This window comes from Macaca fascicularis, chromosome 4 (genome assembly GCF_037993035.2).
Source record: "Macaca fascicularis isolate 582-1 chromosome 4, T2T-MFA8v1.1".
In the NCBI taxonomy this organism is placed as follows: domain Eukaryota; kingdom Metazoa; phylum Chordata; class Mammalia; order Primates; family Cercopithecidae; genus Macaca; species Macaca fascicularis.
In genome coordinates, this window is record NC_088378.1 from 24,025,618 (window position 1) to 24,038,312 (window position 12,695).

Sequence of the window (12,695 nt, forward strand, 5' to 3'; positions counted from 1 at the left end):
GAAAACAGAGACATAACATACCAAAAGCTCTGGGATGCAGCAAAAGCAGTGTGAAGAGGAAAGTGTATAGCATTAATCATACCTCAAAAACTTAGAAAAATCTCAATAAATGACCTAATATTGAACTTAGGGGTACTAGGAAAACAGAAACAAACTAATTCCAAAGCTAGCAGAAGAAAAGAAATAACCATAATCAGAGCAGAACTGAATAAAATTGAGAACAAAACATTCATGCAAATAATCAACAAAACCATAAGTTTGCTCTTTTAAATGATAATATCAATAGACTGCTAGCTAAGTTAACAAAGAAAACAAGATCAAACACATTTAGGGACAACAACAGTAACATAAGCAATCCCACAGAAATATAAAAGGTCTCCAGAGACTGTTATGAACACCTCTGTGCACACAAACTGGAAACTCGGGAGAAAAAATAATTCTTGGAAACATACAACTTCCAAATATTTAATCAGAAAGAAATTGGAATCCTGAACAGACCAATATTGATTGCTGAAATTGAATCAGTAACAAAAAACATTCCAAACCAAAAAAGCTCCAGGCAAGATAGATTCACAGCCAAATCCTATCAGACATACTAAAGAGAGCAGATAGCAATTATACTAAAACTATTTCCAATAATTGAGGAAGATTGACTCCTCTCAAATTCATTCTATGAAGCCAATATCACCCTGATACCAAAACCTGGTAAAGACATAGTGAAAAAAGAAAACAACAGGCCAATATCCCTGATGAACATAGATGTAAAAATCCTCAAGAATATACCAGAAAACAAAATCCAGCAGCACATTAAAAAGTAAATTCACCATGATAAAGTAGGCTCCATTCTTGAGATGCAAGAATGATTCAACATATACAAATCAATAAATGTGATTTACTACATAAACAGAATTAAAAACAAAAACCATATGATCATCTCAATTGATGTGGAAAAGCCTTTCAATAAAATGCAACATTGCTTCATTATAAAAATCCTCAAACTAGGAATCAAAGGAACATACCACAAAATAATAAGTCATCTATGGCAAATTCACAGCCAACATCATACTGAATGGGCAAAGCTGGAAGCATTCTCCTTGAGAACTGTAACACGTCAAGGATGACCACTCTTATCAGTCCTATTCAGCATGATACTGGAAGTTTTAGCTATCAATTAGGCAAGTAGAAAAAACTAAAAGGCACCCATTAGAAAAAGAAGTCAAACTATCTGTTTGCTGATGATATAATTCTATTACCTAGGAAACTCCACAGACCCTGCGAAAAGGCTCCTGAAACTGATAAAATGCCTCAGTAAAGTTTCAGGATACAAAATCAAAGAACAAAAATTAGCATTTTTATACAATATTATTGTTCAAGCTCAGAGCCACATCAAGAATGTAATACAATTTACAATAACCACAAAATATTTAAAATGCTTAGGAAAATATTTAACCAAGAAGGAAAGACCTCTACACGGAGAACTACGATACACTGATGAAAGAAGCTGTAGATGATACAACCAAATGAAAAAAAAAAAAAAAATCTCATGCTCATAGATTGGAATAATGAATATTGTTAAAATGACTATATGGCCCAAAGCAATCTATAGATTTAATACAATTCCTATCAAATTAACAAAGTCTTTTTTTTTTTTTTTTTTTTTTTTTTTTTTTTTTTTTTTTTTACAGAATTAGGTAATTCAATTCTAAAATGTATATGGAATTAAAAAAGGAGGCCCAAGTAGTCCAAAGCATCCTAAGCAAAATTAAGAACCTGGAGGCATCACATTACCTCACTTCAAACTATACTTCAAGGCTATAGAAACCAAAACAGCATGATGATGGTGCAAAAATAGACATATAATCATATGTTTGGCTGTGTCCCCACCAAAATCTCATTTTGAATTATAAACCCTGTAACTATGTGTTGACGGAGGGAACCGGTGGGAGGTGACTGGATCATGGGAGCAGTTTTCTCTATACTGTTCTTGTGGTAGTGGTGATAGTGAACGAGTTCTCATGAAATCTCATGGTGTTATAAAACAGTTTCCCCTGTTCTGGTTAGCTCTCTCTTTCCTGCCACCATGTGAAGAAGTCTTTGCTTCTCCTTTGCCTTCTGCCATGATTATAAGTTTCCTGATGCATCCCTAGCCATGCAGAACTATGAGTCAATTAAACCTCTTTTCTTTATAAATTACCCATTCTTGGGCAGTTCTTTATAGCAGTGTAAAAATGGACTAATTCACGTAAATCAATGGAACAAAACAGAGAACCCATAATGAAAGCCACATACCTACAATGAACTGATCTTTGACAAAGTTGACAAACAATGGGGAAAAGACACTCTATTCAAATGGTGCTGGGAAAATTGGATAGATATTTGCAGAACAATGAAACTGGACACATACCCTTCAAAATATACAAAAACTTTTCAAAATGAATTAAAGACTTAAATGTAAGTCTAGAAACTATAAAAATCCTAGAAGAAAACCAAGGTAAAACACTTCTGGACATTGGCATAGGCAAAACATTTATAAGAGAGACCTCAAAAGCAATTGCAACAAAAATAAGACTTAATTAAACTAAAGAGCTTCTGAACAGCCAAATAAACTATCAACACAGTAGACAATTGTATTAGTCCTCTTGTATTGCTATAAAGGAATACCTGAGGCTGGGTAATTTATAGGTAAAAGAGGTTTATTTGGCTCACAGTTCTGCAGGCTGTATAGACATGGCACCAGCATCTACTTCTGGTGAGGCCTTAGGAAGCTTTTGGTGAAGCTTCCTGGTGATGGAAAGTGAAGAGGGGGCAGGCATGCCACCTGGTGACAGACGGAGCAAGAGAGAAAGCAGGGAGGTCCCAGACCCTTTTTCACAGTCATGTCTCAGGGTAACTAATTATTACAGAGAGGGCACCACCCCATGACCCAAACAACTCCCACTAGGCCCCATCTTCAACATTGGGTCACATTTCAACTTGAAATTTGGAAGGGAAAAACATTCAAACTATATCAATAACCTACAGGATGGGAGAAAACATTTGCAAACCATGCATCCAACCAAGGTCTAATATCCAGAGTCTGTGAGGAACTTAAGCAAATCAACAAGCAAAAAACAACCACGTTAAAAAATGGGCAAAGATGGGCATGGTGGCTCACACCTGTAATCCCAGCACTTTGGGAGGCTGAGGTGGGAAGATCACAGGGTCAAGAGATCGAGACCATCCTGGTCAACATGGTGAAACCCTGTCTCTACTAAAAATGCAAAAATTAGCTGGGCATGGTGGTGGGCGCCTGTAGTCCCAGCTACTCAGGAGTCTGAGGCAGGAGAATCGCTCAAGCCCGGGAGGTGGAAGTTGCATTGCAGTGAGCTGAGATCGCACCACTGCACTCCAGCCTGGCAACAGAGCAAGACTCCATCTCAAAAAAAAAAAAAAAAAAAAAAAGAACAGACACTTCTCAAAAAAATAGATGCAAGTGACCTACAAAATGCTCAAGATTAAGTATCATCAGAAGAAAATATAAATTAAAACCACAATGAGATACCATCTTACACCAGTCAATAACTATTACTAAAAATGTGAAGCATAATAGATATGGGTGAGGATATGGAGATAAGAGAATGTTTATACATTATTGGTGGGAATGTAAATTAGTTTAACCCCTTGGAATGTAAATTAGTTTATACATTATTGGTGGGAATGTAAATTAGTTTAACCCCTTTGGAAAGCAGTATGGTGATTTCTCAAGAAACTAAAAATAGAACTATCATTTGACCCAGCAATCTGACTACTGGGTATCTACCCAAAGGAAAATAAATCCTTTTATCAAAAAGACACCTGCCCTCACATGTTTATTGCAGCAAAATTTGCAATAACAAGGTCATGGAATCAATCTAAGTGTCCAACCGTAGTAGACTGGATAAAGAAACTTTAGTATATACACAACATGTAATGCTATGCAGCCATAAAATATGAAATCATGTCCTTTGCAGGACCATGGATGGAGCCGGAGGCCATTATCCTAAACGAAGTCACTCAGAAACAGAAAATCAAATACAGCATATTCTCACTTATAAGTAGGAGCTAAACAATGGGTACACATGGGGCATTCTGAAAATAGTAGACTTTGGGGACTCCAAAAGGTAGGGGTGTGGGATAAGGGTGAAGGCTGAAAAATTGCCTGTTGTGCATAATGTTCACTATTTGGGTGATGGTTCACCAGGAACCCAAACCTCAGCATTACACAGTATATATTCCTTTACAAAACCTGCATATGTACCCCCTGAATCTAAAATAAAATAAAAAATGTTTAAGTTTTAGACTGAAGAACATATTTCAGATAACAACTACAACTTAATTAGAAGCACTGTTTAACTGATTGTATTAGTCCATTCTCATGCTGCTAATACAGACATACACTAGATGGGATAATTTATAAAGGAAGTTTAATGGACTCACAGTTCTACATGGCTGGGGAGGCCTCACAATCATGGAGAAAGACAAAGGTAGAGCAAAGAGAATTCTTACATGGCGGTGGGCAAGAGAGCATGTGCAAGGGAACTCCCCTTTATAGAACCGTGAGCTCGTCAGGGCAGAGTGGCTCACGCCTGTAATCCCGGCACTTTGGGAGGTGGAGGCGGGCGGATCAGGAGGTCAGGAGATCCAGACTATCCTGGCTAACATGGTGAAACCCTGTCTCTGCTGAAAATACAAAACCAAAATTAGCCGGGTGTGGTGGCGGGCGCCTGTAGTCCCAGCTACTCGGGAGGCTGAGGCTGGAGAATAGCATGAATCCAGGAGGCGGAGCTTGCAGTGAGCTGAGATCGCGCCACTGCACTCCAGCCTGGGCGATAGAGCGAGACTCCATCTCAAAACAAACAAAAACCCATGAGCTATTGTGAGGCTTATTCACTGTCACGAGAACAGCAAAGGAAAAATCTGTCCCCATGATTCAATTACGTCCCACTAGGTCCCTTCCACAAAATATGGGGATTATTACAATTCAAGTTGAGATTTGGGTGGGGACATCTCACCCCTGGTTTGGGTGGCCAAACCATATCATTGATGCAATACTTGAATACTGTGAGTTACAGAATGTTAGAATGATTGAAATAATACAATAAATTTTCTCCGAACTAAAGGATTTTGGATTCAAAGTGCCCATGTAGAACCCTACACAGTGATATAAAAAATATACCACAGTGTATATTGTGACTTTTTTAATTTTTAGGAACAATGTTACAATACCTAATATTCCCAGAGAGAGAGAGACAGAGGAGAAAATGAGAAGTAGGAAGAAAACAAGTTGCATACAAATACTTGGAAATGAAAGTGACAACACCGTTATAATCTAGAAGATAGTCGGGCAAAACCTGCAATGTTCTGAGAGTAAAACGTTATAATATTATACCAAGGCAAATTATTAATCAAGTGTTTGGGTAAAATAATTACTTCGTCAGATATGCAAAGTCTCAAAAAAATTAACTCCTTGTCGCTTTTCCTCAGGAAGTACCAAAGTATGGGCCCTGTTCATGGACAGAAAAAGGTCGAATATTGTTAAAAATGTTCCTCTCCTTTACTAAAATACAGTAAATATTTACTTTCAAATCCTTATGATATATTTCATGGAACTTCAGAAGCTAATCCTTAAATAAATGGAAGGTATAAAGAGTCAAAATCTCTCAGATAAAAAGTTAAGAGATATAAAAATTTATCATAATGAAAAATGATTTAAATACTGCAACATTGCTGCAGAAATATATAAGCAAGCCAATGAAATGATGTAGATATCTCAGGAACAGAGCCCTGTATATATTGAACTTGGAATATGATAAATCTTGCGTTCAATATTAGTAGGGAAAATGGTGCATATGACACAGAGAACATCGAAATTATTTGCTTGCATATCCCCTTAAGTACATTTTAAAAATATAACCTCTATCATTCTCATTTATAAAACTTGTAACTTCTATATACTTTTACATACAAGATTATTATTTACTGCAACAAGTTTGTAAAATATGTCCAATGGGATATAAATATCAACAAATAATGTCTAGCAGCATCCACTTCATACATCCTTGAACGTGCTCTTTTAACATTCTAAAATGTTACATCTTCCTATTTTTAAAATAACAATTCTATTCCACTTTCTTTGCAAAATTTTCTCTGAATTTAATACATTTTATGTTTAAAAGTTATGTATTTTTCTTCCATGAAATACTATAATATTGACATTTTAGCATGTTTTATTTATGATGTTACAAATCTAAGTGTTCAAATATTCTCTAGATTTTAACTCCCTTTTATTAAGTAACTTTTCATTGAAATATTACACAAGTCCATGTGTAAATATTCACAAATAATAAATATCTATTGGAAACACTTTCCCATTATGAAATCATGCTCACAGATCAAGAAAGTGAATGTGATCAGCAATCAATAAATAACCCTCTTCCTCTTAATGCTTCTCCTCAAAATGACTTTTATTTTGATTCATAATATTTAAGATTAGCTTTGCCAACTTTTGCCTTCATATAAATGGAATCATATGTTGTTAATAAGTGCTTAGGGCCAGGTCCAGTGGCAATGGCTCACACATGTAATCCCAGCACTTTGGGAGGCTGAGGTGGGTGGATCACTTGAGGTCAGGAGTTTGAGAGCAGCCTGGTCAACATGGTGAAACCCCATCTCTACTCAAAATACAAAAATTAACCTGGCATGGTGGCTCATGCCTGTAGTCAGCTACTGGGGAGGCTAAGGCAGGAAAATAGCTTGAACCTGGGAGGCGGAGGTTGCAATGAGCTGAGATAGTGCTGCTGCACTCCAGCCTGGGTGACAGCGAGACTCCATCTCAAAAAAAATAAAAAATAATTTTAAAAAGTGCTTATTGCTGCCTGGCTTCTTTTGTTCGATATTGTACGTGTGAGAGATATTCCATCATTGTATGTGGCAACTGGCCATCTTTTCTCCATGCTGTGCTTGACTATGTGCCTATAGCATGACTGAGTTCTCTACTCTTCCTCTGCTTTGCTCCCTCTATTAAGGTGTAGCCCTCTAGGGTTTCCAATGGAGTTAATGAGGTCTTTATCAGGGTGCCTCTCTTTGATGGGCCTTGAACTCCAAGTTTTGTCTTCTTGGCACTATAAAATGCAGAAAATATCCATTTGACTACCAGGAGCTTTTGCCTAGCTTTTTATCTTTTAGCCTGTGCAGTTCAAGAGTAAGGCAATTGCCCTAAGGTAAAAACCAACATAATGTTAAGTTTCTTTTTCTGTGACACATTTCTGAAAAGAATGTAACTGCTTGACCACCCCTCTTTTCTCCAAGCTCCAACTGTTGTTGTATCCATAGTTTTTATTTTCCTTTTCCCCCAGCTCTATAAAATTGATAAAATATCTACTAATTTCTCAGCATGTATTAGTGGTAGTTCCTAGTGGGATTATCTTTAAAGACACATAACAAGAATAAGTAAGAAGTGGCCTGAGGGTAGAAGAACATGCAGAATTTTCACACTTCCCTGTATCCTTTCTTCTCAGGATATTGACTCCTTTAGTGCTGTTTCCTTTGGGAACTATTACCTTCTAATAATTTTGTGTTGGTGGTGATGACTCTTTGCTTTTTGCATTTTGTGTAGCTATTCCAGTGTTTCTCAGCGGTAGATTTGACTATTACAATTATTTTATCATTGCCCTGTAGATAATTTTACTATCATTTAAGTAAACTTTTTGTTAAAGCATAACATACACATAGAAAATTCCAAAAATATAGCCAGATAGACCCACATATTTTTTAAAGTGTACATACCCTTGTACTAAGAACTCAGATTTTCAAAAACATAAAAAAATACTAATACCTGTGTGCTGCCTCAAAAACTCTCTGCAACCACCCAAGGGTATCTATTCTAACTTCTAACACCTTAAATTCATTTTCACTTTGTTGACCATCATAAATAAGAAACATCCATGAACTTTTCTTTCGTGATAGTCTCACTTTAGTTAACATGGTTTTTCAGACAATTGTGGTATTTTTGATAATGTTGACATCCCTTATTTTGTTAATGTGGTGAATTGATTGATTTACCATTGTTATACCACCTCTGCATTCCTAGAATAACACTTGGTTCTTATATTTGGCCATAATATGTTATCTAGTAGTGATTTTCAGATATTGTTTTAATAATTTTTCATCTATGATAATGAGCGTTTTTGTATTCATGCTTAATGTAATATTTCATATTTCACATTTTAATTTTTTAGTTTATAAATGTTATCATGTGCTTTCTATTTGAACTGCCTCTATTCTTTTCATTAGTTCTTTCTTTCCTTTTTCGTGAGTCATGTATAGTTATTGCATTTTCTCCTTTAGTAAAGTTTAGTTTTACATTATTTTCCTACTTGTTTAATGACTACCATAGGATTTACAACACATATCTGTGGGGTTTATTATCATGTGAAAAAATGAACACCTTTTTTTTTCTCTCCCCCAATAATAGGGACTATAAAACAATTTATTATCCATGTACCTCACTATTGCCTTTTGTTTTATTGTTTGTGCATTTTAATTCCGTGTATGTATGAAACACCACAAGAAAATAGCATTATAATTTTCTGTCTCCCATACACACACTCCCACATGCTCTCTAGTTCTCCTGCTCTTTATAGCTTCTTTCTTTTCCTTATTTCCAGCTGAAATTATTCTCATCCTACTGAAATAATACTATTTGATCTTTTTTAAAGCACATCTAGTGGTGATGAATTCTTACAGGTTTTATTTGTTTGAAAATATTTTTATTTTCTAAGTTGATAATTTTTCAGCATATTAAAATGTCTTGATTCTGTTGAGATGCTGTTATCTGTATATTTCAACTATTGTAGTTCTATTGAGGATAACATAGCTTTATTCTTTAGACACTTTTAAGATTTTCTCTGATGTTGAAGTTCAGCCATTTTACTGAAGGTTACTAGGTTTGGCTTCTTTTGTGTGTGTGTTTTTTTTTCCTTAGAGTTTTCAGAACATCTTGAATATATGTGCTATTATTTTTCATCAACTCTTCCCATTGAATTCTCTCCTTTCTTTTTTCTTTTGCTCTTCTAAAACTTCATCTGAATATGAAAGCTTTTTACCATGTCCCTTATGACCCTTGTTCTTTTATATAATTTTCATTTTCTTCTCTATGCTTTAGTTCACATATTTTCTCTCAGCTTATTTATATTGTTCATCAGTCCTGTTTCCTATGATTTCAAATCTCTTATTATGCACATTGATTTTTTATTTCTAGTTTTGAATTGTGAAGTCCTAGTGTTCCCATTGGATTCTTTTTTTTGTTAAGTTATGGTTTTTGAGTAAAAATTATTTCTTTTAATATTTTCTTTCATCTTTTATTAAAATCTAAATCATAATTAAAGTCCTGTGAACATACTCCAATAACTGAATCACATGTAAGTTGTCTTCTATTTTCTATTTTTTTGGCTGTTTTCAGTTATATTTTCCTATCTTTTGACAAGTATAATATTTGTTGATTGAATCGTGGGCATTGCGTGTGAAGATTTTAGGTGTTCTTGATGATATGTCCGTCTTTCAAATAAAATTTGCCTTTTCCTCTGGCAGGAATATAAAATGGGTGTCATTAATCTGATCAGAAACTTAGCTGAGTCAAATTGTTTTTGCAGATTTAGTATGAGTCCATCTACCTCTGTTTTCCTCCCATTTCAAAACAAAATGACCAAGTGTGTAATTGAGAGGCCAGTTCTCATGGGTGTTCATCCTATTGGTATGACTGGAACTAAAATTCTTTTCTGTTTAACACATTAAAACAGTAAAATCTCAACTGTACTCATGTAATTTTTTCTTCTTAGCTTTTTTCTTCTTATGTAGCTTCTGAATCGTTCGTACATCTTCATTAAAAAACCTGCTTCATTCAAGCGCAGTTCTCTGGCCATTGCTTCTTGTATACCTGATGTCTTGAGTCTCTAGTTTTGTCCCTCAACTCCTGAAAAACCACAAAAGCTCTTCTGATTTCTCTGTCCTCAGCAGTGTCTCTCTGTCCAGGAAATACTACGGTTTTCAGCCTCTTGCCTTGCATCTAGTAGGAGAAAATACCAAAGGGAAAACGCAACTGCCCTATGTCAGCTCATTTCTTTCTGGCTCTTCCTTCTCTAGAATGTGACTCTTTTATTCCTGATTGCTTCGTTAGTTATCTGATAACTTTACACAAATGTTTATTACTATTATTATTGTTGTTTAACATACTTTGTCTAGTTTTTAGATGGAAATATTGGTCTTTTACAGGCTATTTCATCATACCTGAAGGTGGATATCTAACTTCATATTTTGTAGGGTAACTATGATGGGTGTAAAATTACAAGCTTTTATAAGGGTACAAAATTATAGCTTTATAAGCTATTTTCTTTAAGCACTTTAAAGATAACATTCCAATTTCTGCAGGAACCCATTGTTTCTGTGGAAAATCATCTGTAATTCTAATTTTTACTTGCTAAATTTGAAGCTAACCATTCTTTATTTCTCAGCTTTCTTTCAAAGCAGTTTCACAAATGTGAAACTAATCTCTTCTTGTATCAAATTGACTATAACTGTAGGCACACAGTCACACTAATCTGTAGATGAGGATAACAGTTTTTAAGATTGTTTTATTGCATTTCTCTTCTTCATTCTACACAGTGAGAATGGATTTTAATGTATAAAGATTTATTTCTTATTCAAAATATTGTTTAAATGAATAAATACTTACAAAGTTGAGAGGGGAAAAGAGAAAATTAAAGAAATATATTAATTTTTTGAGGTGAATACTATAATATACCATATGTTTATATAAAAAAGTTATTAAATGAATTATTTTAAAAATAAAATTCCACAATATTAAGTGATTTTTCAACAGAGAAATAATCCATAGCATGAATGCACCTATAGTATGCAATATATATGTATACATATATATTTATAATTTTACAGCTATGTGGTGAAAATTAAGATTGAGGAAGCAGAAGAATTATGAGACTTGGATTATTTTTTCTGTGCAGATATCAGCACTGTGACAGTGGAGATGAAGTGCAGTAGATGGGACTGAAATATATTGGGAGGTTTTATCTGCAGCAATGCTTTTCAAAATATCTGTGATGAGGGACCATTTTTAAAAAATCATCAATCATTTAAGGCAGTATTTTTTAAGATAAAAGTCAATTACTAAGAAATGCAATTACAGAGAAAGCATACAAAGATAATTTCATTTATTATTAGGTTCAACTGACATAAAATCATTTTGTTAAATGCTAGAGACATTTTAAAATATTGGCTGTGTATTTCTCTTCTTTTCCCAACCGACATTGCTACCAAATATTTTGTGGACCACACATTTAGTAGTGCTGATCTAGAGTATGTGAAGAATGAAATAGAAAAGGACATATACTTTTAGGCTATTACTTTTGTACTAATATTAACAGAATTCTATGTTAGTACTTTTATAGTATTGGTATTGGCTTTATAGCTTGAACAACTGAATGAGGGTTTTAAGCATTTATTAATATGGATAAGGCATCAAAATAATTATTTTGACAAGCAACAAATTGAGTTTAGTATGTAGCACGTTAGGTTTGAAATGCTTTTGAGCATTCAAGATTAATATTTTATGTAGAAACTTATCTCCCAGTTTCATTGAAGCTGAGAATATGTGGGATTTTATTTCTTCTATTAATAATTTTTAATAGTATAGTTTTAAAGATATTGTATAACTGAAAATATCATTGTATATTTCTCCTGCTTGAAAGTGATGCTTTTTTAACTTTTAATTTCAATTTTTGTTGGTACATAGTAGGTGTATATGTTTGTGAAGTACATGAGATATTTTGATACAGGTATACAAGATGAAATAAGCACAACGCAGAGAATGGAATAGCCATTCCCTCAAGCACTTATCCTTTGAATTACAAACAATCCAATTATACTTAGTTATTTAAAAATGTATAATTATTATTTAATATAGTCACCCTGTTGTGCTATCAAATAGGTCTTCTTCTTTCTTTCTAAATGTATTTTGTACCCATTAACCACTCCCACCTCCTCCCACCCCCCAACTACCTTTCCTAGCCTCTCTGTCTCCATGAGTCTAATGGTTTTGAAATTTAAATCCCACAGATATGTGAGAACATGTGATATTTGTCTTTCTATGCCTGGCTTATTTCACTTAGCATAATTACCTTCAGTTTCATCCACATTGTTGCAAGTGACAGGATCTCATTCTTTTTTAATGGCTGAATAGTACTCCATTGTGTATATATATGACATTTTCCTTTTCCATTCATCTGTTGATGGACATTTAGGTAGCTTTCAAATTTTGGCTATTGTGAACAGTGCTGCAACAAACATGGGAGAGAAGATATTTCTTTGATATATTAAGTTTCTTTCTTTTGCGTATATACCCATCAGAGGGATTGCTGGATGATATAATAGCTCAATTTTTATTTTTTTGAGGAATCTCCAAACCGTTTTCTATAGTGATTGTACTAATTTACATTCCCACCAATACTGTGCAAGGGTTCTCTTTTCTCCACATCCTCTCCAGCTATTATGCATGGGATCACTATTTAAATTTCTTTTTCAGATTGTTCACTGTTGGCATATAGAAAGGCTACTTATTTTTGTATGTTGACTTTGTATCCTGCAACTTTACTGAATTTGTTTAT